The sequence below is a fragment of the Rana temporaria genome, chromosome 2 (assembly GCF_905171775.1).
Source record: "Rana temporaria chromosome 2, aRanTem1.1, whole genome shotgun sequence".
NCBI classification, from domain to species: Eukaryota; Metazoa; Chordata; class Amphibia; order Anura; family Ranidae; genus Rana; species Rana temporaria.
In genome coordinates this window covers 388,775,099-388,800,854 of record NC_053490.1, presented here as the reverse complement: position 1 = coordinate 388,800,854, position 25,756 = coordinate 388,775,099, and the positions used below count along the sequence as shown (strand labels likewise).

Below are 25,756 nucleotides of genomic sequence, written 5' to 3'. Positions count from 1 at the left end.
CCTACTATCAACACTGCGGAGAATGGTCAGCTAGATAGATAGGGTTGTGTATGTTGTATGTCTTTTTTGGGTAGGATGCTGCCAGGAGACAATAAAGTCTCCCCAACTACACTACATTCTTGATTACTATGTTTTAGTGGTGTTTATTATGTTGAGAACGCTGATCTTATCGTTTGCTGCATCCTGGTTGTAACTAATACATGACAATTATTTGAACGTGAACCTTTGTATGTTGACTTAAACTTGTAATAAAAAAACATTGAAATAAAGAAAAATTATTTGGCCTTGATGGGTTTGAATAGGCCCCTCTTTCTAGTACTGCACTGGTTACCGCCACCAAAAGGGTGGTGTTCAATATCACACCTTTTTTTAGTTCCTGTTTAGATTGTGAATTGGATTTAACAGATTACTGTATGATTTTTTGCGATACTTAACGCCATTTTTTTTCCACGTTGTTTACCTCAAAATTGGTATTTTCTTTTTAATTAATTGGACTTTATTCACCACATGCAATAATTTATGCAAATTAGTAACTTGATACCCTTACCGCATGCAGTAAAGCTTAGTGAATTTAGATACAAAATTTACATGTGCCCAATATCCTAAACATCTTCTGAGGAACATACAGTATGGGGGCTGCCACAGTTGACCTCCTTGTAAAAATTCTAGTTGCCCAAGCCTCTGACATTTGTACTTTCTGAGTCAATGACCTGGAAGAAGTATTTACATAAAAAAAAACACAGAATGTAATTTTCTACATGCTTTTTATGAGCTGGCAAGATGGTCAGCATGAGAATTAGGCTCCATGCACACTAGCGTTTTTTATTAGCTAAAAAAATCCTAGAAAAAAAAAGCTGGATGAAAATGCTGATAATAGCGTTTTTGTGCCAGCTTCTAGTAGTGTTTAAGTAGCTTTTAGAAGGATTAGTTAGGAACATTAGCATTTTATTTGCGTTTCTACAGTACATGAAGGGAAAAAAAATCAATAAAAGCTGTTAGGAGCTTTTTAGCAGTGTTTAGAAACATTAAGGAATGTTTAGTGTTTTTTCTGGTGGAAAAACACTCCAAAAAACTCTACAAAACATTTTTTTTTCTGCTCCTAGCCGCTGAAGTTCAAAAAATTTGAATAGCCTTATGTAGTGTGCTTGGACACATAGGCCCGGATTCACAAAGACTTGCGCCAACGTATCTAATGATGCGCCGTCGTATCTATGCGCCAAATTCACAGTACAAGATACGCCATCATTTTGGCTTCCTACGACCGACGTAAGTCTCCTACGCCGTCGTATCTTGGGTGCATATTTACGCTGGCCGCTAGGGGTGCTTCCATTGATTTACGCGTCGAATATGTAAATGACATAGATACGCCGATTCTCGAACGTACTTGCGCCCGTCGTAGTAAGCTACGCCGTTTACGCAAGGCGTATGTCCGGCGTAAAGATAAACCACCAAATAGCTGGTCTAAGTCATGTTAGGGTATGGACGTCGGAACTGCCGCCGGATTTTACGTTGTTTACGTAAGTCGTAGGTGAATGGGGCTGGGCGTAGGTTACGTTCACGTCATATGAATTGAGCCGTCGTATCTTAGGGAGTAAATTCAACGTGATTCTGAGCATGCATGCGCCGTTCGTTCCGCGCTTCATTTACATGGGGTCAAGATTCATTTTAATACAACACGCCCACTACCTGCCTACTTTGAATTAGGCGGGCTTACGCTGGCCCATTTACGCTACGCTGCCGTAACTTAGGAAGCAAGTGCTTTGTGAATCTTGCCTCTCTATGTTACGTCAGCGTAGCGCATATGAGCTGCGCTACGCCCGCTCACACATACGCCACTCTACCCGAATCTGGCTAATAGGATTTCCAATGCAATACTTCAAATGCACACGTTCCTGCACAGACGGCTGTATTTTAAATTGGGTGCTGAAATGACCAACGGCTGGAACCGACTGCAATCATGAGAAGGAAGTGTCACCAGCACACCAGGATCTCCAAAACTGGGTCCAAAACTTTAATCACATAGTATCAAAAATTTAAAAAGCGACTTTTGGAGCCACGCAGGACCCCTTCATCAGGCATGTGACCACATGAAGGGGTTTTGCGTGGTTCCGAAACGTCGCTTTTAATTTTTGATACTATGTGATTAAAGTTTTTTGGACCCAGTTTTGGAGATCCTGGTGTGCTGGTGACACTTCCTTCTCATGGACACATAGGATAACACTATTTAGCTTCTAGAAGAAGAAAAATGGTAAGGCTAGGTTCACACTGCTGCAAATTCAAAATCGTGCGATTTTATAGCGATTTCGCGGCCGCAAATTTGCCGCGATTCGCGCACACGATTTCAGGGTATGTCAGTCTATAGAGCTAAATGTGCAAACTTGCATAGGACCCTTTTTTCCCGCAGCTTAGATTCGCACCTCACTGATGTGAACTGCGCTAATGGAAAACAATGTTATTTTAATGACTTGCGAATTTGAGAAATTGCAACGGCTCAAATTCGCAATAGAATTCGCAGCAGTGTGAACCTAGCCTGATACTGTAATAGCTTCTAAGCTTCTAGCCTTTGCAGAATGAATAATCAGCAGTGTTTGCTTCAGGAAAGCTTTCCTTTAGGCTAGGTTCACACTGCTGCGAATTCTTTTGCGAATTTGAGCTGTTGCGATTTCTCAAATTCGCAAGTCATTAAAATAACATTATTTTCCATTAGTGCAGTTCACATCAGTGCGGTGCGAATCTAAGCTGTGGGAAAAAAGGGTCCTGTGCGAGTTTGATCCCTGTGCGATGCAAATTCAGCTCTAAAGACTGGCATTCCCTGAAATCGCAGCCGCGAATCGCGGCAAATTCACTGCACAATCGCACGATTTTGAATTCGCAGCAGTGTGAACCTAGCCATAATCAGTATATCGCATGGGCTTTAGAAAATGTTTGAGAAGAGAATGAGGAAGACAATTATCTAGTTTCAGAATTAGCATTAGCTAGACCAGTACAATTTTTTTTAATTTCCCTGAGTGCTAGTTCACACCAGACACAGTTCCGTTCAGTTCTGTGCTCTTTTTTTCTGCACAAAATGCATGCAGTGTTTTCCATGTATTCCAATGGCTCCAGTTCACACCATGCAGTCAGTTTCCGGTCAGTTTCTGCACTTTTTTCCTGGTTCTTGGTTCTATAAACTTTAAGGCTAGGTTCACACCTATGCGAATTGAGTGCGGTTTAAACCGCATCTAATTCGCAGGACATTTCAAAATACATTGTTTTCAATGAGGCTGGTTCACATATGTGCGATGCATTCGCACTGCGTATTGCCTCCAAACCGCATGCGGTTTTTATGTCTTGCGGTGCGGCTCAGGTGCGAATTCAGTCCCATTATCTTCTATGGGTACGCATCTAATTCGCACATGTGTTCAGTTCTCTGCAGGAGTTTCTCTCATTCAGCTCAATACAATTCTCCCCCACTCTCCTCTCACCCGGAAGTTCTCCCAGGTCTCCAAATTCGCACCTGATCTGCAGCTAAACCGCAGTTGATCTGCAGAACACCCTCTAGAGAAATCTGCAACGACAACGCAGCTCAAAAAAGCAACGCACTAGTGTGATTCCGGCCTTATGGATCAAAAACGTGAATTGAGAAACGCAAAATGCACCTGAAATATGCAAACTGCAACCAGCATAGCTGTGAACCAGGCCTAAATGTTGCATGCATTTATTGATCAGTTGCAGGCAACCAGCAGCAGCCGCTGATCAGTGTATTCTGAAAGCGGCCAGCAATGCTGTCAGAAGACAATAACCAGGTACAACTTATAAAGGACAAGTTGTTTCATTTCTGTTTAGCACCTGAGGGTAGTCACTTCACTAGGTAGATGTAAGGGTTTACACAGTGATGTATTATGGCCTAGGCCGACAAGGCCCAGGCCTAGGGCGGCACTTTGCGGGGGGCGGTAAAAATTCAAATCACTCCCCAGCACATATCCCCATACCACCCTCTCCCCCCAAATTAAAAGATGCTCTGTCCCTCTGTCCTCATCCCACCCTGTTCCCCTGTGCTCATCCCACCCTGTCCTCATCCCATCCTGTCCCTCTGTCCTCCTCCCATGAAAATGATAGGGCGGGTCTTAAAAAGGAAGGGGTGCGTCATATATAAGTAGGGGGTGCGCGAGTTTCACCAGGCCTAGGGCGGCACAAAACCTAAATACACCCCTGGGTTTACAACCAAGACAAAAACTGCTGCCAAAGGCAGTGAGCCACTTACATGAGCAGGCCCCCCTTGGGGAAATGTATACAGGTCTATGCTCAGGTATAAACATCACATATGCAAAATACAGTAAAACCTTGGTTTGAGAGTAACTTGGTTTGAGAGCGTTTTGCAAAACAAGCAAAATGTTTTCATAAATGTTGCCTTGATATACAAGCAATGTCTTGATATAAGAGTAGCGTCATGTCACAACTGAGTATAAAAGAGAAGAGAGGAGCCTCTAAGTGTAGCAATATGGTTACATTTAACTACTTGCCAACCAGACGCCACAGTTATACGGCGGCAGGTCGGCTGCGCGAGATCACGTAGCTATACGTCATCTCGCGTTTCAGCCAATAGGGGCGCTCGCCCCTGGTGCCGACGCGCGTGCCCGGCGGTCACGATCACCGCCGGGCACACGCGATCGCTCGTTACAGAGCGAGAACCGGGAGCTGAAGTTTAATGAATTTTTCCCACTGCAGCCACACAGTCCCATGCTTTTACACAGCAGATAACACGTGCTGCAACTGCTTCCAGCTGCAGCTGCGAGTGAACAGGGATGCCTTGCCGAAAGAGAGCAAACTGAAAGTACTGCACCTGCAGGTACAGGAGGATGGGACCCCAGGGGACAAGGGCAGCGATTGGCTGCAGACTAAGCCTCACACCAGGGGTGCCCAACCTTTGGAGGAGCAAGGGCCACCTAAGCGACTTGGTAAAGGGTCGCGTGCCACGATGAGCGTAGCAGGTGGATGGCAGCCCACTCTACTCTATAGAGCCCACTCTACTTTTTTTTTGTGTGAATCGGATTAAAGGTATGCATTTGTAAACGTACACAAGTCCCTTTACATCTGCTACTCCTTAGAGGTGAATGGAGGGTCCAATTGGGTCCGACTGACCGTGTGAAAGGGGCCTATGGCTCAGTGCAGGTAACCCACAAGAGCACTGTTTTGCACCTGTGGATCAGTTTGAAAGCAGCCCAGTAACCACTGCAGAAAAGATATACCCATATATACTCTGTGATTTTAGTAATAAACTTACCTTTTAATAACAGTATTCTATTCCATCCCAGAGCAGGAGGTCGCGGGCCACATCAGAGGGCTCCGCGGGCCACATGTGGCCCCCCAGGCCACTGGTTGGGCACCCCTGCCTTACACTGTCTGTACACTGATCACATTTTAGTTGATTCTTGATGAACCAGAAACAATTCTCTTCATGGGTGGTCCTCATAGCACCACTCCAATGGTATTCTAGACTGTTGGCTGCATCCGATCAAACAGTTTATGTGACTATAACCAGCCTAATGCGCCGTACGGTTCATGCGGCACAGCAGCCCATTAAAATTAATGGGCTGCTGTGCCCGAGAAAACGGGGGACGCACGGCCGCATTGGTGTAAACCTACACTTAGAAAGGATCTCACTAAAAATTAAGGGCCAGATCCTCAAAAGGGATACGCCGGCGTATCTACTGATACGCCGCTGTATCCCTGTTTCTATCTTTGGAACTGATCCACAGAATCAGTTTCCAAGAGATAGACAAAAGATCCGGCATGTGTAAGAGACTTACACTGCCGGATCTTAGGATGCAGTACCGCATCCGCCGCTGGGGGCATTTTGCGTCGAAATGCCGCTTCGGGTATGCAAATTAGCACTTACGGAGATCCACGAAGCTTTTCCGCTTCGTTTTTTCTCCGTAAGTATTAAGTTGCATGTGTAAAATTAGGGCTGCTTTTACAAAGTGTAAACTGTTTACACCTTGTAAAAGTAGACCCTTCTGTCCAGCGACGCGTTTTTTTTTTTGTTTTACATTTTTTTTTTTTTTGCCATATCTTTTTTTTTTTTCGACGCAACTTTATTGACCCGACGCGATCCACAAAGCTAGGCGTAACGTAATTTCGCGCTATGCACGTCGGGAAAATGACGTCGCGAGCATGCACAGTACGGCCGGCGCAGGAGCGCGCCTAATTTAAATGGGAATCGCCCCCATTTGAAGAGGAACGCCTTGCGCCGGCGGAAATTTAAGTTACACAGCCGAAAATTTCTAGGTAAGTGCTTTGTGGATCGGGCACTTAGGTAGAAATTTTAAGGCAGTGTAACTTAAATGGGGAATTTTACGTTACGCCGGCTCTTTGTGGATCTGGTCCTAAACTCCTGTTGTAGAAAAATACTAAAAATGTGACTTGTAACTCAGTGTAAGCTTTTGAAAAAAAGCAATGAACCAATCAGACAAGCAAGGAATGACATTTTCTTGGGACATTCTGTACACAATATATTGCAAGGAAGCAACAATTGATTTTGTTTTTACATCTTATGCCGCATACACACGGTCGTTTTTAGGCATGAAAAAAAATGTTGTTTTTCAGCATGTCCAAAAAACGAAGTTTTTCCAACTTCATCATTAAAAATGGTGTGTTGCCCACACACCATCGTTTATGAAAAATGATGAACAAAGCGCGGTGACATACAACACGTACGACGGCACTCTGAAGGGGAAGTTTTATTCGCCTTTGGGCTGCTTTTAGCTGATTCCTTGTTAGGAAAAGACGATTTGCGCTTTTTTGTCTGTTACAGTGTGATGAATGTGCTTACTCCATTATGAATGGTAGTTTTACCAGAACGAGCGCTCCCGTCTCATAACTCGCTTCTGGGCATGCGCGGGTTTAAAACGTCGTTTTAGCCCACACACGATCATTTTTTACAACACGAAAAACGATGTGAAGCCCACACACAATGATTTTAAATGACGTTTTTAAAAACGGATTTTTTTTAATGCCGAAAAACGATCGTGTGTACGCGGCATTAGAATTGTATAGTTTGTGATGTAAAGATGATTAATACTTCTTAATAACTTTTTAATAATTTTCTAACCCAACAACACCAAAATGTATAAAGATTTTGATATGTCAGTTCTTGTTGTGGTCCATGTCTCCGTTTTGGGAGACTTCCTCATCCTGTGTCACAAGAGAATTCCCCTCAACAGGGGCACAAGCAGCAATACATAAAAAAATCACAGTACAGTGAAGAAAGTTTAGAACCTCTGTCAGGTTTTTATTTTCGTCTTAGTTCCCAGAGGGGGGATATATACTCTTGCCTCCTCTGCAGGAGTGTGTAAAAAAAAAAAGGATGAGAAGTAGGTAGCTTCTAAAGCCTTACAAACAATCTCTAATGAGAGTTTTTAAAACCTGACAAAAGTTCTAACCCTTCCACATATGGACCAAAACAAAACGTAGCTATAGTCATTTTGTTTTTATTTAGCAAAATTGGGATTTACTTTAAAGTGATTCCTATAGGTTCACATAAAAAAAAAATAACAAACATGTCATACTTACTTCAACTGTACAGTTCGTTTTGCACAGAGTGGCCCCGATCCTCCTGTTCTGGGGTCCCACGGCGGCTCTCGCGGCTCCTCCCCGCAATAGCTAACCCCCTCTGGGAAGCTCTCACCCGAGGGGGTTACCTTGCGGGCGCGCTCCCGTGTGGTACACTCGGCGTCCATAGCCGCCGAGTGTATGACTCAGCCCCGGCGGCCACGTCATGGGCTTTGTTTGACAGCAGCGGGAGCCAATGACTGCATTGCTATCAATCTATCCAATGAAAAGCAGAGAAGCCGTCGGGAGAACGACGTGGGATCGCGTCCACGTAAGTTCGGGGCTCAGGTTAGTAAAGCAGAGGCTCAGGAGGGCCGGACAGTGCAAGGTGTTTTTTCACCTTAATGCATAGGATGCATTAAGGTGAAAAAACACAAGGCTTTACAACCCCTTTAAGTATGACTTCCCCTACAGACCCCATCATGGCTTTTTTGCAGCACAAATAGCGTCCCTTGCTGACTGAATGATTTTATTCTGCAACTTCTAGTTTACATCCTTTTCTATCGTCTCTACTTCATTATTTCGCAAAAGTAACAGAGAAGGCCAGTGACAGAACACAATTTCAATTATAAATTCTCACATGGACTTCCCAAGGATCGCCCTTGATCTGACAGACATATTAACTACCAATTGCATTTTATTGTTTAAAGGTACTTACTACATCCAGTAAGAAAGTGGCTGCAGGTTTTTCTGATATTGTTGGAGTGAGGCTAGAATTAAATCATTTTCTGGTTGCTGCAGGTTTTTGGTGTGTGGAGGAAGGAAGAGCGGGGGAGTGTGAGGGGTGGAGATATAAGTGTAATATTTAGCAATACAGAAAAGTCAATGATCGTGTGACAAACTTCCCATATTGTACAACATTTGAAATGCATTTTTTCGAGTTTACCTTCTAATATGGAAGTCAGTTCGCTGTTAGTCGGGGAGCACGGTGATCGAATAATCTTGATTGATCATAGATGAAATTTAGTTCATTGGTTTACAGTTACAGAAATTTGGCATTAAAGGTGTAGAGATGGGGGTGCAGAGGTGAGCTGTGGATAGGAGAGTAAGGGTAAGTTGAAGTGGGGGAGAGAAGTGATGAATGATGAACGAAAAGGGCACAGTTGAACTGTGGGCGAAGGGGTGCAGAGGTAAGCAGTAAACAGGGTGGAGTCAGAAGTGAGCTGTGCACAGAGGGGGTGCAGATGTGATCTGTGGATGGGTGTGCAGAGGCGAATTGTGGATGGGGTGCAAAGGTGAGCAGTGGATATTGGTGTAGAGGTGAGCTGGAGTGGGAGGAGAAGTGGTGAGCTGACAGGGTGTGTAGAGGTTAGCTGTGGATGGGGGTGCACAGGTGAGCTTCAGATAGGTGTAACGAGATGGACTGGAGTGGGGGGGGTGATGAGCTCTGGATTCAGGGTGCAGAGTTGAGCTATGGAAAGGGGGTGCAGAGAGGAACTGTGGGTGAGGGGGTGCAAGGGTGTGCTGTGGATGAGGGGGTGCAGAGGTGAGCTGTGGGAGTGTGAGAAGATGAGCTGTGAATGGGGGAGTATACATATGAACTGTAGAATGAGGTTTGGAGGTGACTTGGAAGGATTGAAGAGGTGAGCTGTGGAAAGAGTTAAGTTGTGAACAAGGGGGGTAAGCTTTGGATGGAGGAAGTGCAGAGGTGAGCTAAGAATGGGGGGTGCGGTGATGAGCTGTGGAGAGTTGTGGATGGCGGGTAGGTACAGAAGTAAATTGTGGATTGGGGAGTGAATAGGTGAGCTGTGGTTCGGGTGCAGAGGCAAGCTGTGGATGTGGGTGCAGCGTGGAGCTGGAGTGGAGGGGAGAAAAAGTAAGCTGTGGATAGGGGGTGCAGAGGTGAACTGTGGACAGGGTTTGCAGAGGTGAGCAAGGGGTGTTGGGAGATGGGGAGGGGATAAACACAAAAGTGGCCCAAGGGAGGGTGGTTGGATTTCTGCACATAATTTTGTCAAAAGCCCTGGGAGTAATGCTGACTTTTCCTTAGCTGTGACAACACTTTGGCTGCTGGAGGAACTGCACACCTGAAATCCAATGGTTTTGGTAAAAAGGGGCTGTGGACAGTGGGTTCAGAGGGCAGCACTGATGATGAGGTACTGATGAGGTTTTTGACAGGTGTCAATGTAGGGCACGGATTGGCAATGTGATGGGCACTGACTGGTACTGTGGTGGGCACTAATTGGCACTGCAATGTGCTGATTATCAGCACAGACCTCCCCTCTGACAGGGAGAGCCGCCGATCGGCTCTCCCTGTCAGCACGAACCGAGGAATGGCGTTTATCGGCACTTCCTGGTTCACGCAATGATCAGATGTGATTGGTCACAGCTGATCATGTGGTAAGAAGCGTCTGACAGAGGCTTCTTATCACGATCGGAGTACACCCCCACATTTGTGTAAATATTTTACTATACCTTTACATGTGACAACTCTGAAGAAATTACAATGTAAAGTAGTGATTCTACAGCTTGTACAACAGTGTAAATGTACTGCCCCTTCAAAATAACTCAACACACAGCCATTAATGTCTAAACTGCTGGAAACAAAAGTGTAAACACCTCTAAGTGAAAATGTCCAAATTGGGCCCAAAGTGTCAATATTTTGTGTGGCCACCGTAATTTTCCAGCACTGCCTTAACCGTCTTGGGCATGAAGTTCGCCAGAGCGTCACAGGTTACCACTGCAGTCCTCTTCTACTCCTCCATGATGACATCACAGGGCTGTTGGATGTTAGCGACCTTGCACTCTTCCACCTTCCATTTGAGGATGCCCCACAAATGCTCAATAAGGTTTAGGTCTGGAGACATACTTGGCCAGTCCATCACCTTTACCCTCAGCTTCTTTAGCAAGGCAGTGGTTGTCTTGGAGGTGTGTTTGGGGTCGTTATCATGTTGGAATACTGCTCTGCGGCCCAGTCTCCGAAGGGAGGGGATCATGCTCTGCTTCAGTACATCACAGTACATGTTGGTATTCATGGTTCCCTCAATATATTGTAGCTCCCCAGTGCCAGCAACACTCATGCAGCCCCAGACCATGACACTCCCACCACCATGCTTGACTGTAGGCAAGACACACTTGTCATTGTACTCTTTGCCTGGTTGCCGCCACACACACTTGACACCATCTGAACCAAATAAGTTTATCTTGGTCTCATCAGACCACAGGATATGGTTCCAGAATCCATGTCCTTAATCTGCTTGTCTTCAGCAAACTGTTTGTGGGCTTTCTTGTGCATCATCTTTAGAAGAGGCTTCCTTCTGGGACAACAGCCATGCAGACCAATTTAATACAGATTCCAATAAGCTCCCCGCCCGCAGACCCCCACAACCACCGGGCAAGGGTTGTGGGGATGAGGCCCTTGTCCCCATCGACATGGGTACATGGTGCTTTGAGAGGTCACAGACCCCCAAAGCATCCTCCCAATGTTGAGGGCATGTGGCCTGCTACGGCCAGGTTGCGTGCTCGGATAAGGGGTCTGGTGTCTATTTTTGGGGGAACTCCACGCCATTTTTTTTTTCATTTGGGGTAGAGTTCCCCTTAAAATCCACACCAGACCTGAAGGGTCTGGAATGGATATTTGGGGGGAACCCCACGTCATTTTTTTAAAAAAAATTGATGGCGGGGTTCCCCTTAATATCCATAAAAGACCTGAAGGGCCTGGTAATTGAATTTGGGGGGACCCCACGCTTTTTTTTTTTCTTTTTTTATGAATGACTTTTCTCTGAATTGCCGGGAGCCGACAATTCATTATAGACGCAAGTGATTTTAAATGACTTTTTTTCCTTCGGAAATTACACTTTGTGCAGAGACAGTTCTAAGCACGGGAAACATGTGCTGCTTCACAGGCATATTATACACCCCCCCCCCAATGGTACAAATTTAAAGGAATATTTCACTTTTATAATTTCACTTTAAGCATTATTAAAATCACTGCTCCCGAAAAACGGCCGTTTTTAAAACTTTTTTTTGCATTGATACATGTCCCCTGATGCAGGACTCAGGTCCCCAAACACTTTTTAGGACAATACCTTGCATATTAGCCTTTAAAATGATCATTTTAGATTTCAGATGTCCGTGTCCCATAGATTTCAATGGGGTTCTAAGGTTCACACAAACTTTTGGTCTGTTCGCAGGTTCTGGTGCGAACTGAACGGGGGAGTGTTCGGCTCATCCCTAGTGTTGAGTTATTTTGAGGGGAAAACAAATTTACACTGTTATACAAGCTGTACACTCGCTACTTTACATTGTAGCAAAGTGTATTTTCTTCAGTGTTGTCACATTAAAAGATATAATAAAATATTTACAAAAATGTGAGGGGTGTACTCACTTTTGTGAGATACTGTAAGTGAGTATAATAAAGGCGTAACGTGTACGGAAGGGAATTACGTGACGTCATCCGTGGCCATCGCTGATTCATGTGGAATTGTTTGCACACGTTTGCATACCAGGCACTGGTAGTGCCGTGTTCGTAAGTTTTATTCTTATATTATAATAAACATCAGTCCTTGCAGAGAGCACTATACAGTAAAACCTTGGTTTAAGAGTAACTTGGTTTGAGAGCGTTTTGCAAGGCAAGGAGCAACATTTTTTAATACATTTTGACTTGCTATACAAGGGATGTCTTGATATACAAGTAGTGTCATGTCACAACTGAGTATAAAAGAGAAGAGAGGCGCCTCTAAGTGTAGCAATATGGTTACATTTAATGAAGGTACAACAATTAGCAAGTCACATGGTTGATGATTAAACAATGCACATCTAAGTATGCAGGCATCTGTGGTCAAGCTGGCCACAGAAATCATCCTCCGCACCACCATCGACGTCATCCCTTCCACTCAAGCCTCACTTTCAGATTGCTCTACTGCAGAGTAGTCTTCCCAGTCAGGATTGCAGACCGACAGTGGTGAGAGCAGGCGGTGCGAAGGATGGTTTATGTTGAAAGCTTTACCCTGGATGCCTGCATACTTAGATGTGCCTCTTTTAATCATCAACCATGTGAGTTGCTAAATGTTTTACCTTCATTAAATGTAACCATATTGCTACACTTAGAGGCACCTCTCCTCTATTTTATACTTGTGAATGGACATTTTATGGTTCCACAACCTATCACATTGTTATAATCTTTTCATATGGACTATAAACTGAAAGACTTATGAATAAATGGTTGTGGGATGAATCATTTGAGTTTCCGTTATTTCGTATGGGGAAATTTGCTTTGATATACAAGTGCTTTGGATTACAAGCATGTTTCTGGAACAAATTATGCTAGCAATCCAAGGTTTTACAGTATATTTTCTTTATTACATGCAATTTGTGGGACGGGAGATCTTGTCCAACACACTAAAGCCCTGTACACATGATCGGTTTGTCTGATGAAAACAAACCGATGAACCGTTTTCAACGGACAAACCGATCGTGTGTGGGCCCCATCGGTTTGTTTTCTATTGGTGAAAAAAATAGAACATGTTTTAAAATGTTCCTATGGATAAAAAAAACAATAGAAAATAACGATCGTTTGTGTGGAACTCCATCGGAGAAAAATCCACGCATGTTTAGAATCAAGTCGACGCTCGGAAGCATTGAACTTTATTTTTCTCAGCACGTCGTAGTGTTTTACGTCACCGCGTTGGACACGGTCGGATTTTTGACTGAAGGTAGTAGGGTTGTCCCGATACCACTTTTTTAAGACCGAGTACAAGTACCGATACTTTTTTTCAAGTACTCGCCGATACCGATTACCGATACTTTTTTTTTATGTCATGTGACAGGGGCACATGTGTCAGTATTTTTTTTTTTTTTAACAATTTGTTTTTCATTTTTTACAAATTTTTTTTTTTTTTTTTTTTTTTTTTTATAATGCTGTCAGTTTGTTTTTTATTTTTGTATTATTTTCTACAATCATTTTTTATATTCTTTTTTTTTTTGCCCTGTTGGGGGGCTTTGGTGAGATATCAGGGGTCTTAACAGACCTCTGACATCTCCCCTTTGAGACAGAGAAAGGCACTAGGGACACATGTTCCCAAGTCCCTTTCTCAGCAGCCTCAGCTGCGCTGAAAATGAATAGAGAGAAGACAGCGTCTTCTCTTCATTCATAAACTGAAACATTGTAATCACAGTTCACGATGTTTCAGTTATGTGAATGGACAGAGTCAGTAATCACTGACTCTGTCCATTCGGAGCAGTAAGGAGCCGGATTTACCGGCTCCTACCGCCGCTCTCCATCCTGACAGTTCCAGGGGGTGGAGGAGGAGCACGGAAGGAGAGAGAAACACGGAGGGGGACACGGAGGGAGAGAGAAACACATCGGGGGACGCGGAGGGAGAGAGAAACACGGCGGGGGACACAGAGGAAGAGAGAAACACGGCGGGGGACACGGAGGGAGAGAGAAAGACGGAGGGAGACAGGGAGGGAGATAGAAACATGGAGGGAGAGAGAAACATGGCGGGGGACACGGAGGGAGAGAGAAACACGGCGGGGGACACGAAGGGAGAGAGAAACGCGGCGGGGGACACGGAGGGAGAGAGAAACGCGGCGGGGGACACGGAGGGAGAGAGAAACACGGTGGGGGACACGGAGGGAGAGTGATACGCGGCGGGGGACACGGAGGGAGAAAGAAACACGGCGGGGGACACGGAGGGAGAGAGAAAGACGGAGGGGGCAGGGAGGGAGAGAGAAACACAGAGGGGGACACGGAGGGAGAGAGAAACATGGCGGGGGACACGGAGGGAAAGAGAAACACGGCAGGGGACACGGAGGAAGAGAGAAACACGGCGGGGGACACTGAGGGAGAGAGCAGCACGACGGGGGACATGGAGGGAAGGAGACTGCATAAAAATGGAGGGGGGCTGGAGGAGGACACGGGACATTCAGCGGTGATCGTGTGTGGGAGAGTTACAAGCACCGATCACCGCTGATTTTAAAGCAGCTGAAAGCCGCGCGCGGGGAGAGAGAGAGAGAAGCAGAGAAATTACTTTTAAATCTATACAGCAGTGATTGGTGCTTGTAACTTCCTCACGCACTGATCACCGCTGACAGTACAAGTATCGGGTGAAGCATCGGGAGCATTTGCCCGAGTACAAGTACGCGGGCAAATGCTTGGTATCGGTACCGATACTAGTATCGGTATCGGGACAACCCTAGTGTGTAGGCAAGACTGATGAAAGTCAGCTTCATCAGCTATCTGACGAAAAAATCCATTGGATTAGATTCCATCAGATATCCGATCGTATGTACAGGGCATTAGAAGAATCTGGAGCACAGAGAGAGGGATCCTTCCTGTCAGCTCAGCTCTGTAAATACATCTAAGCTTTGACTCCTTTATAGCCGGCTTCCCACTGTGCATGCACAAGACCTGCTGCATTTTGTAAATGGTCCCGCAGCCTTCTGGGATCTGTGACATGTCTTAGAATGCTACGGGTAAAGAGAGGGGGTGAACTTTCACTCTGAGAGAAAGACGGAGGGAGACAGGGAGGGAGATAGAAACATGGAGGGAGAGAGAAACATGGCGGGGGACACGGAGGGAGAGAGAAACACGGCGGGGGACACGAAGGGAGAGAGAAACGCGGCGGGGGACACGGAGGGAGAGAGAAACGCGGCGGGGGACACGGAGGGAGAGAGAAACACGGTGGGGGACACGGAGGGAGAGTGATACGCGGCGGGGGACACGGAGGGAGAAAGAAACACGGCGGGGGACACGGAGGGAGAGAGAAAGACGGAGGGGGACAGGGAGGGAGAGAGAAACACAGAGGGGGACACGGAGGGAGAGAGAAACATGGCGGGGGACACGGAGGGAAAGAGAAACACGGCAGGGGACACGGAGGAAGAGAGAAACATGGAGGGGGACACGAAGGGAGAGAGAAACACGGAGGGAGAGAGAAACACGGCGGGGGCACGGAGGGAAAGAGAAACACGGCAGGGGACATGGAGGGAGAGAGAAACAAGGCGGGGGACACTGAGGGAGAGAGAAACACGGCGGGGAACACTGAGGGAGAGAGCAGCACGACGGGGGACATGGAGGGAAGGAGACTGCATAAAAATGGAGGGGGGCTGGAGGAGGACACGGGACATTCAGCGGTGATCGTGTGTGGGAGAGTTACAAGCACCGATCACCGCTGATTTTAAAGCAGCTGAAAGCCGCGCGCGGGGAGAGAGAGAGAGAAGCGGAGAAATTACTTTTAAATCTATACAGCAGTGATTGGTGCTTGTAACTTCCTCACGCACTGATCCCCGCTGACAGTACAAGTATCGGGTGAAGCATCGGGAGCATTTGCCCGAGTACAAGTACGCGGGCAAATGCTTGGTATCGGTACCGATACTAGTATCGGTATCGGGACAACCCTAGTGTGTAGGCAAGACTGATGAAAGTCAGCTTCATCGGCTATCTGACGAAAAAATCCATTGAATTAGATTCCATCAGATATCCGATCGTATGTACAGGGCATTAGAAGAATCTGGAGCACAGAGAGAGGGATCCTTCCTGTCAGCTCAGCTCTGTGATTACATCTAAGCTTTGACTCCTTTATAGCCGGCTTCCCACTGTGCATGCACAAGACCTGCTGCATTTTGTAAATGGTCCCGCAGCCTTCTGGGATCTGTGACATGTCTTAGAATGCTACGGGTAAAGAGAGGGGGTGAACTTTCACTCTGAGTGGAAGTGGGAGCAGGTACCTGTCAAAACTAGGTACCTACTCCCTAAAAATAAATATACTGTGCCAAATGTGGCAGAGGAACTTCCACTTTAGTGTGAAGTTCCGCTTTAAGTAAGGAGCTTAGGTTTAGGCCCCTTTCACACTGGGGCGGTTTGCAGGCGCTATTGCGCTAAAAATAGTGCCTGCAAACCGACCCTAAACAGTGGCTGCTGTTTCTCCAGTGTGAAACCGCTCCAAAAGTCCTGCTATCAGCATCTTTGGAACGGTGAGAGGAGCGGTGTGTTTACTGCTCCTCTACCACTTCTTCCCATTGAAAGCAATGGGAAACTGCGGCTATACCGCCGGCAGAGGCCCATTGCCGGCGGTATTAACCCTTTTTCGGCTGATAGTGGGGGGTTAAAACCGCACCACTAGCAGGCAAATACCGATGCAATTCCGACAGTATAGCTATGCCGCCACCGCACCTCCCGCCCCAGTGTGAAAGGGGCCTTACTGATAGTTTTATATTTCAGCTTAGGTTAAGGTTGTTTTAAAGTGAATTTAATCCCAAGAACAAAAAAGGGTCCCCATTCAGGCTGTCAAGGTCCGATGAGTTGGATGCCGCTGGCTAGTGAGGGTGCAGGCGGAGGAAAGGTCTGTCCAGACCCAAAGCATACTGCAAAAATGGGAAGAGATAGCCCAGCCGCTGCACACCTCACCTGGCCCGAGTGGTTAGCAGATGAATGCAGGTAAAAGCAGCCTCAGCACGATCCGCCAGACCACAACTTCAACATGTTTTGCCCCGCCCTCAGAGCTTGATCATGGCGGACCATGGATCTCCCTGATTAAGCCCCAAGGGCAGGGTGAAACATGTTGGAGTTGTGGCTTGATGACTTGAGCTGTGGCTGCTTTTACCTGCTTTCATCTGCTAACCACTTGGGCCGGCTGTGGTGTGCAGCGGCCAGGCTATCTCCTCACATTTTTGCAGTATACTTTTTGGTATGTTTAACCACCCAAAAGGGAGCACCTGAAACAAACTCATTGTTAGAGTTTACATACACTTAAAGGCATCAGTTCAATTGTTAGGTTAAGTTTTCAATTGGTTGGGGGTTAAGTGCCAGGATCAGGTTTTTATTATAGGTGTGTATGCTTGTACATACTTTTTTCTAACTTGGCTTTGGCCCCAAAAGTCCTTTTCCCAAACCTGCCAGCTGAATTCTACGGGATAAACAAGTATACTGGATTTTGTAAGAATGTTCATAACTTTTCGGTGAATGATCATTTGCATTAAACTCTATTTATATTACCTCTTTTAAAGGGGAAAGTACTACCTTTTTTAATAAGCATATCAATGTATTGTTGTCGTTTTTATGTAAAAGTAATTTTTATGTGAATGTTTACAAGCTGTTGAGAAAATAAATCAACCACACAGGAAGTGTATTGTTTTCATTGAGCCGACTGACTTATAAAACAGCTTTGTAAGAAGAAACTTTAAAGAAGCCGTAAAGCACAAGCATTGTGTAGCACTGCAACGCAGGAATCAGAGCCTATATATTTTTGTGATTAAATGTGTCTGCCCTCAAATACAGATGCAAATGATACCTATATAGAAATATTGCTTTTAAAACAATAAAGTGGTATTGAACCTATATTTCAGCTTACCAATAATTAGATGTGGTGGCTGCATTTGTTTTTTTTATGTTTTTTTGCACTTTTTTCCTTCTGTTTTCACCTGGTGACATACCTCCTCTATTCAAGTGCCTCCACTCTGGATGAATAAGCACAGAGGGCACTTTTGGGCAGCAGCATTGTCTGTCTGGGGGGAAGGGAGTGTTAGATGTACAACCAGATTTAGATACACTAACAAATTGAAGTCAACCTTCAGCTAATTCTTTATAAACAGGTACAGAGAACAGTTTTTTTTCCTTTTGGAATAAAGGTTTATATATAAATGAATAAAAGCTGATTATTGTAAGCATCCCTGCTAGTGTTTAATTGTTTGTTCCATCTCTGTAACTGATACATCTTCAGAAGAGCTTGTTCTTTTTGAAAAAATAACAAACATGCTGGTCAGGTTACTAGATGAAACTAGAAGAAAGAAAGCCTAAACAAGAAAATGAAGGCAGCCATCACATCTAGGAAATGGTAAGCTGCAATATAATAAATATTTGCTTTTGGGTTTAATATCATTTCAGATACAGTGCTATTTTTTAAGTCAGGAAATGTGCCACGTAAAACCGGGCAGATACAGCTCGATGTAGCATACTTCATATATAGTACCATGTTACATGTGCCACCTACAGTAGGGCGACCAGACATCCCTGGTTTCAGGGGACAGTGCCCGGATTGAGGACACTGTCCTTGGACCAAGTCTGTCCCCGGGTTTTGTCCCTGGATTGGATTTGAACAGGGAATGGGGCAATTTCAAAGACAGTCAGTGCAGAATTAACAAAAAAAAATCTGAATTACACACCCCCGCTTCGCCGCGCCTACTAGCTTAGGAGCAGGGGAGGGCTGGGCCAGGGGGCAGGGTGGCAATTGCCTCCTAGGCCGCCCTAACTTATGTTCAAAAACCCCGCTACCATTTTATTTTTTATTCTGGTCTTGGAAATCAGGCCGACCACTAGCTGTTGCATTCCAGGAGTTGTAGTACACGCTCAAGCTCTGGGTGGGTGGAAAACAGAGCAGCGCAGAGGAAACTACAACTCCCTGGGACTGGATTATTGGAAGCAGGCAGAGGCAGGGCATGCCAGGGAGTCGGGACACAGGGCTGCAGGGGCAGGGCTGGGCGCTGGCTGCAACTTGACCCCAGGACCAGAAGCATTACCCCCCCCCCCCAGGAGGCCATGGCGTGCAAGGACCTGCTGAGCTAAGATCACTGAGATGAGAGATCCTGACACCCCTAGCTAACCCCCATCTCCCCCCATACACCCCATGTAACCTGTCCCAGTGATCAGTCTGCATTGATGGGCACTGGAGATGGCTGCACTGATGGGCACTGGTGAGGCTGCATTGAAAAACCAGATGGGCCATGGATGGTGAGCTGATTCGGCGGTTCAATGGGCCACTTGACTCGACTTGTCTCCCAGGCCTAAGGCTGCCTGCCCTCCCCTGCTTAGGAGGGTGTATTTTTTTTCCATTATCTGTGCCCCTTTCTGATGATCATGTGCTAGTCGGAGCGGAGGGAATATTTCTTCAGTTTTGGGTGCATGACCATTAAGCGCCGCTCACATGTTCTTCTGCCTTGACTCAAGTCCCGGCCAGCCTGCTTATCTTATTGCCTTCCCTGGTGGAGTGATCTTCCTCCACACCCAACCCAGTAGTAGCCGGGGGCCCGGAAAGTAAGACTTGACAGGTTGTGAGGCCGGCGGCAACGGGCAGAGAGTCGCTGATTGCCGCCATTACTAGTAAAAAAAAATGGCCCAGATTCACATACATCGGCGCATATTTATGCCGGCGTAGCGTATCGAATATACGCTACGCTGACGCAGCGCAGAGAGGCAAGCACAGTATTCACAATGTACTTGCTCCCACTCGCTCTCAAATCTACGCTGGGTTTCCTCGGCGTAAGCCAGCGTAGGTGGAAGTGGGCGTGAGCCATGCTAATGAGGCGTGACCCCATGCAAATGATGGGCCAAGCGCCATAAAAGTACTTAAAACGAACTGCGCATTCGCCGTCCCCTGGCCGCATCCCAGTGCGCATGCTCAGAATCACGTCGAAACATCAGCCGAAGATACGTCGAATCATTGCCTACGACGTGAACGTAACCTACGCCTAGCCATATTCATGTACTATGTAAATGACGTAAAATACGACGGCTTGGTTCCATGGTCCATACCTTTGCATGAGTTGCGCCTCCTATATGGGGAATAACTTTACGCCGGAGGTACAACTTACGCAAACTGCGTATATTATGCGCCGGGAGCAACTACGTTCGGGAATCGGCGTATCTCCCTCATTTGCATATGTGCATCGAAAATTAATGGGAGCGGAAAATGCGCCAAGCGTAAATATGCGCCCACGATACAACGGCGTAGGCAAGTTACGTCGGTCGTAGGAAGCCTATTTTTAGTGAGCACGGCGCACAGATACGACGGCGCATAGTTACACTTACGTGGCAACCACATGCCGCCCTACCTGAGTTAACTTTTTCAGATCCATATAGTTAAATGTACTGCTTGCCTACCAATGTGGTTTCATTACCCTTTAATAATGTCCCTTTTGTATGTAGCGCCCTGCTCCCATTGAGTGGGCGCTATGTGTTAAATTATAGTTGTCCGAGCAGTAGTTTGGCTTGGAAGGATTATGCTAAATTTTTTGGTTCTGTTTCAGTTCGGCTGGGTTGCACAAGTTTCCCCTTGACGGTGGGTGTCGCTGTTACCACAGGTCAAGGTTGGAAAGGCAGCAGGCTGAATGCATTGGGTATCTCTTTCCCAGAAGTAGAGCATGGGGCGTGGTCAACCCACTGTGCATTCTGGGGAGGGGTACCTAAGGGACAGACGCCGTTTGGCGGGGTTCGTCTCCCGATCCTGACCTGAGGGCCCTCCTGGCCTCAGGGATGTGTGAGCTGTTTCATAGCCTTGGGGCCGGCTGGCCAAAAGCCTCCCAACTGATCGTAGGCCCAGGAGTTTCTGGGGCCTGCTGATCCAGGGATGGTCCTTCGCTACCTTATCTATGAAAGGAAACTGAACCAGAGGGATTCAATCGATGGATGTACCCTGGTGGATTTGCCTCACTGTGTTGCCGGTCCGGCTGAAAGATTCTTGGCACTGTGAGTTGTGTGAAAAAAATATAAATCACGCTACCTCTAAACCATGTGAAACAAATGTTTGAATCACAAAACACACAAAACAATGTGATATATATTGATATAAATCATAAATCATAAACTATGTGGTATATGATGGTATATATAGATCACTAATGTACCAAAAAAACAAGAGAGGTTGATAGCCACTAGAGGGCACTATATAGCACTCTCAAGTCCCTCAATAACAGTGAAACAGTGATAAATGAACATAAAAAGATCATATCATTAGATCAATAAATATTAACCAAAAATAAAAATATATATAGACATATAAATAAAACAAATATTGTAGCAATAAAGTCCATAAATGTTTAACATATGAAATGCCGAACGCCCGTGCTCTGTGCCAAATTCCAAAATCAGTTGAAAACGTGTCCAAAGAAAAGTGATGTATCCTCCACCAAAATATAGATTGTCTCCTTACCAAATCGCCATGATCCCTTATGTTGTGTAACTTTTGTTGGAATTATACCAAGTGTGCAGTTGGTTACTCGATCTTGTGGCAGAAGATCGTGGGACAGCCTGACAACACTTATCAAGTCTGTGGCAGAGACATTGACGAGTTTCGCACCAGCTGCTAGGCCAGTGAGAGTAGGCTTATCTGGTGGTTGCTGAAATCCAGTGTGAAGCTGAGTTAATCCTCTGGATCTAAGTTGTACCGCAAAGCAAAAGTACCTGAGTCTTTCCCTATCCCTCTACCCCTCTGTTGGAGAACTTTGTTCAAATAAAACCCTTGAAAGAGACTTTGTGTTTGGTGCAGACATTCTTATGGACAACTCTTCAAGGACAACCCCTGAAGCGAGCATACAGAACAGTAAGGTAACAGCAGGCCCAATTCTAAACCAGCAGCTCCTTCGGGGGTAGTGCTACATGTATATCATCATCTTGCTTATTTTCAATCATTAGTATAAAGGCAATAATACAGTTATCCATAGCAAACATTTTAGTTGTTATGGGCTCCCATTCAAAAAAGATATTTATATTATGTTACATTTGTCAGATACAGTTGCATTATATTTCACAGTACCTGTCAGTTATTGTGATATGTTATGCACGTAATTTACAGGGCCATTTTGCACTACTACCCTGCATGTATAAGCCAAACCTCCCAACTTTTTGAGATGGGAACGAGGAACACCTACTAGAAAAAGTTTGTAGGCATTGGACACAACCCACTATGCCCCCTTAAAGGAAAATTAAACAAACAAAAAAAAAGATTCGTTGAACCCACAAGTTTAACCACTACTATTTCTATACTAGCTTTTGAAATTTACAAATGCAGCAATTTAGAATTTGGATGAAAGGCAAACACTTTTTGAAAAGTTTAAATAGTGCATTTTATATACATTTATATAGGAAGAGAACTGGAGTCACATTATGTTTTCGCACTTGCTGCAGTCGGAAGTGTCACAACTAGAGGACTTTTTATCAATTGCTATATCAAGTTTACATTCTAGACATGTGCATGACAAAAAATGTGTTTTGTTTAGATTTGTTAATCTAGTTAGTTTAGTTAACCACTTAAGGACCGCCTCCTGCACATATACGTTGGCAGAATGGCACGGCTGGGCACAAGCACGTACCTGTACGTCCTCTTTAAGTGTCCAGCCATGGGTCGCGGGTGTGCGCCCGCGGCGTGCGCCCGTGACCCGGTCCGAAGCTCCGTGACCATGGCCGCGGGACCCGCAGACCCGATCGCCGCCGGAGTCCCGCGATCGGTCCCTGGAGCTGAAGAACGGGGAGAGCTGTGTGTAAACACAGCTTCCCCGTTCTTCACTGTGGTGCTGTCATTGATCGTCTGTTCCCTGATATAGGGAAAGGCAATCAATGACGTCACACGTCCAGCCCCGCCCCCCCTACAGTTAGAAACACATATGTCATAGGTCACACTTAACCCCTTCCACGCCCCCTAGTGGTTAACTCCCAAACTGCAATTGTCATTTTCACAGTAAACAATGCATTTTTATAGCATTTTTTGCTGTGAAAATGACAATGGTCCCAAAAATTTTTCAAAATTGTCCGATGTGTCCGCCATAATGTCGCAGTCACGAAAAAAATCGCTGATCGTCGGCATTAGTAGTAAATTATTTTTTTTATAAAAATGCAATAAAACTACCGTATTTTCCGGCGTATAAGACGACCCGGCGTATAAGACGACCCCCTAATTTTCCAGGAAAAATTTTGATTTTGGGATATACTCACTGTATAAGACTACCCCCTTCTTACTGTCTTTCTGGAAGCTGAGGGGTAGCCAGAACCGCTGACAGAAACAGGCTTTTTCAAATCTCACTGTGCCATTACATTACATTCCTCACTGTGCCATTACATTACATGCCCAGACTGTGCCATTACATTACTCACTGTGCCATTACATTACATGCCCAGACTGTGCCATTACATTACTCACTGTGCCATTACATTACATGCCCAGACTGTGCCATTACATTACTCACTGTGCCATTACATTACATGCCCAGACTGTGCCATTACATTACTCACTGTGCCATTACATTACATGCCCAGACTGTGCCATTACATTACATGCCCAGACTGTGCCACTGTGCAATTACATGCCCCCACATTGCCATTGTGCCATTACATGCCCCCACATTGCCATCACTTGCCCCCACTGTGCCTGAACTTGTTGCCCCCCCCCCCCAGTGCATTAACACTCACTTTTTTCCCCAGCGCTGACAGTCCCCCATGCTGCGATCGCGATCGTGAATGATTTCAAAGCCGCGCCTTCACTGCAGAGTGTTCTGTGATAGGATGAACAAAAATCTTCCCAGCAGCGCCTCTGTTATGTTTCCCGCCTATCACGGACATCTTCTCATCTCGTCCGAGGATGAGAAGGCATCTGTGATAGGAGGAACAAAGAACAGAGGCGTTGCTGGGAAGATTTTTGTTCATCCTATCACAGAACACTCTGCAGTGAAGGCGCGGCTTTGAAATCATTCTCGATCGCGATCGCAGCATGGGGGACTGTCAGCGCTGGGGAAAAAAGTGAGTACTTAGACTGTACCCGGCGTATAAGACGACCCCCGACTTTGGATGCATTTTTTTGCATCCAGAAAGTCGTCTTATACGCCGGAAAATACGGTATCCCCTATTTTGTAAACGCTATAAATTGTGCGCAAACCAATCGATAAACGCTTATTGTGATTTTTTTTACCAAAAATAGGTAGAAGAATACGTATCGGCCTAAACTGAGGGAAAAATATATATTTGTGTGGGATATTTATTATAGCAAAAAGTAAAAAATATTGCATTTTTTTCAAAATTGACGCTCTATTCTTGTTTATAGCGCAAGAAATAAAAACCGCAGAGGTGATGAAATACCACCAAAAGAAAGCTCTATTTGTGGGAAAAAAGGGACGCCAATTTTGTTTGGGAGCCACGTAGCAAAGTAATCAAACAAAAGAAAGATCTTCATCAAATGATTACAATGACTCTTTTTAAATCACCTTTGGCTTAACAAAAACAGCATTATTTCAAAAAGGTACTCTAATAACACAGTCTTTGATTTTAGAAATATGTTTAGAGTTTGAAATCAAATGGAAAATTTGGATCAAATGGATATATCTGAATCTTCGAATAATGAAAAATTTCCCTGAATATTAATTAGGAATGAAGTGACCGACGCATGTTTATAAAAATTCTGAGGACTTTCTGATTTATATAGGAGTTTTCCTATGAACACTTTATGATCACGTTTATAGTGTTTATTAATTTATATCAACATATGCTTTTCCAAGTTTATTTAAGATTGTTAATGTTTTTTAGCTCTGCACTTGTTTGATTTTTAGTATTATTTATCAGCTTGGTCACCTTTTATGCTAGCAACTCCACCTCCTAAGCGCTCGCTGATCTTTTACCATTTTGTTTGTTAAATTACATTTTACATTTTATTAGGTTTCCCAAATTTCATATTTTCTTGACTTTATTTAAAGTGTTACTAAACCCAGGACGCTGCATTCACTATATCTGGTCTCCCACAGTACACAGAACATGGAAATGCAATTCTTTTAGTAAATATAAACTGCTAAATACCATTTCTCATCAGCAGTATATAGCAGTCTTGTGACTTCTATCAGTGTCCAGCACTGGTTAAAGCCTGTAGAAGGAGTTTTCTGACTGTCCTATTAGACTGCAGTACCCATTACCCTCTGTCTTGACAGTGCTGATTTGCATTGTGCTGATCACATGCACTCTTCCAAGAGAAAAAAAAACTCTCTAGCAATACACACCAAACTGAGCATGTGCAGTCCATAGACTCTGTGTTATCAGGAAAATATTAGAGGGCAGTGGAAAGAGGAGAGCATCAACAGAAGACAGGCTCAAACTGCCTTTTTACACAATGGGGAGGAATAACCCCTTAGGTTTCACAGTGAGTGCTTTAAAGCATGCTTTACTGCATATATAGGCTGATTTTACTGTTGTGGGTTTAGTAACACTTTAACATACAGACTTGTAGATACATAATAGTCTATATGGTAATTTATTTGTATGCTTGGAACTGTATTGTTAGATAGTGTATTTATGTGCTGCGTCGCAGTACAGAGTGGAATGTACCCTGTTAAAATATTAGGGCCAGATTCAAAGAAAAAGTACGCCGGAGTATCTGCTGAAACTCCAGCATACTTTCAAATTTGCCGCGTCGTATCTTTATTTTGAATTCACAAACAAAGATACAATGGCATTTGGCTAAAATCCGACAGGTGTACGGCT

General features: G+C 45.0%; 1 protein-coding gene across 3 annotated transcripts in view; it reads right to left on the bottom strand.

Annotated features, from left to right (window-relative positions):
• Positions 1-25,756, bottom strand: part of FGR (FGR proto-oncogene, Src family tyrosine kinase) — a 205,926-nt gene that overhangs the window by 165,008 nt on the left and 15,162 nt on the right. Inside the window, exon 1 of one of the 3 annotated variants that reach the window (XM_040337982.1) lies at positions 8,249-8,320. The exons of the other annotated variants lie outside the window; for them this stretch is intronic. The gene's annotated coding sequence lies outside the window, so the exon portion shown is untranslated. Of the gene's footprint in view, positions 1-8,248; positions 8,321-25,756 lie in introns of those variants that run through there. 3 annotated transcript variants of the gene reach the window in all.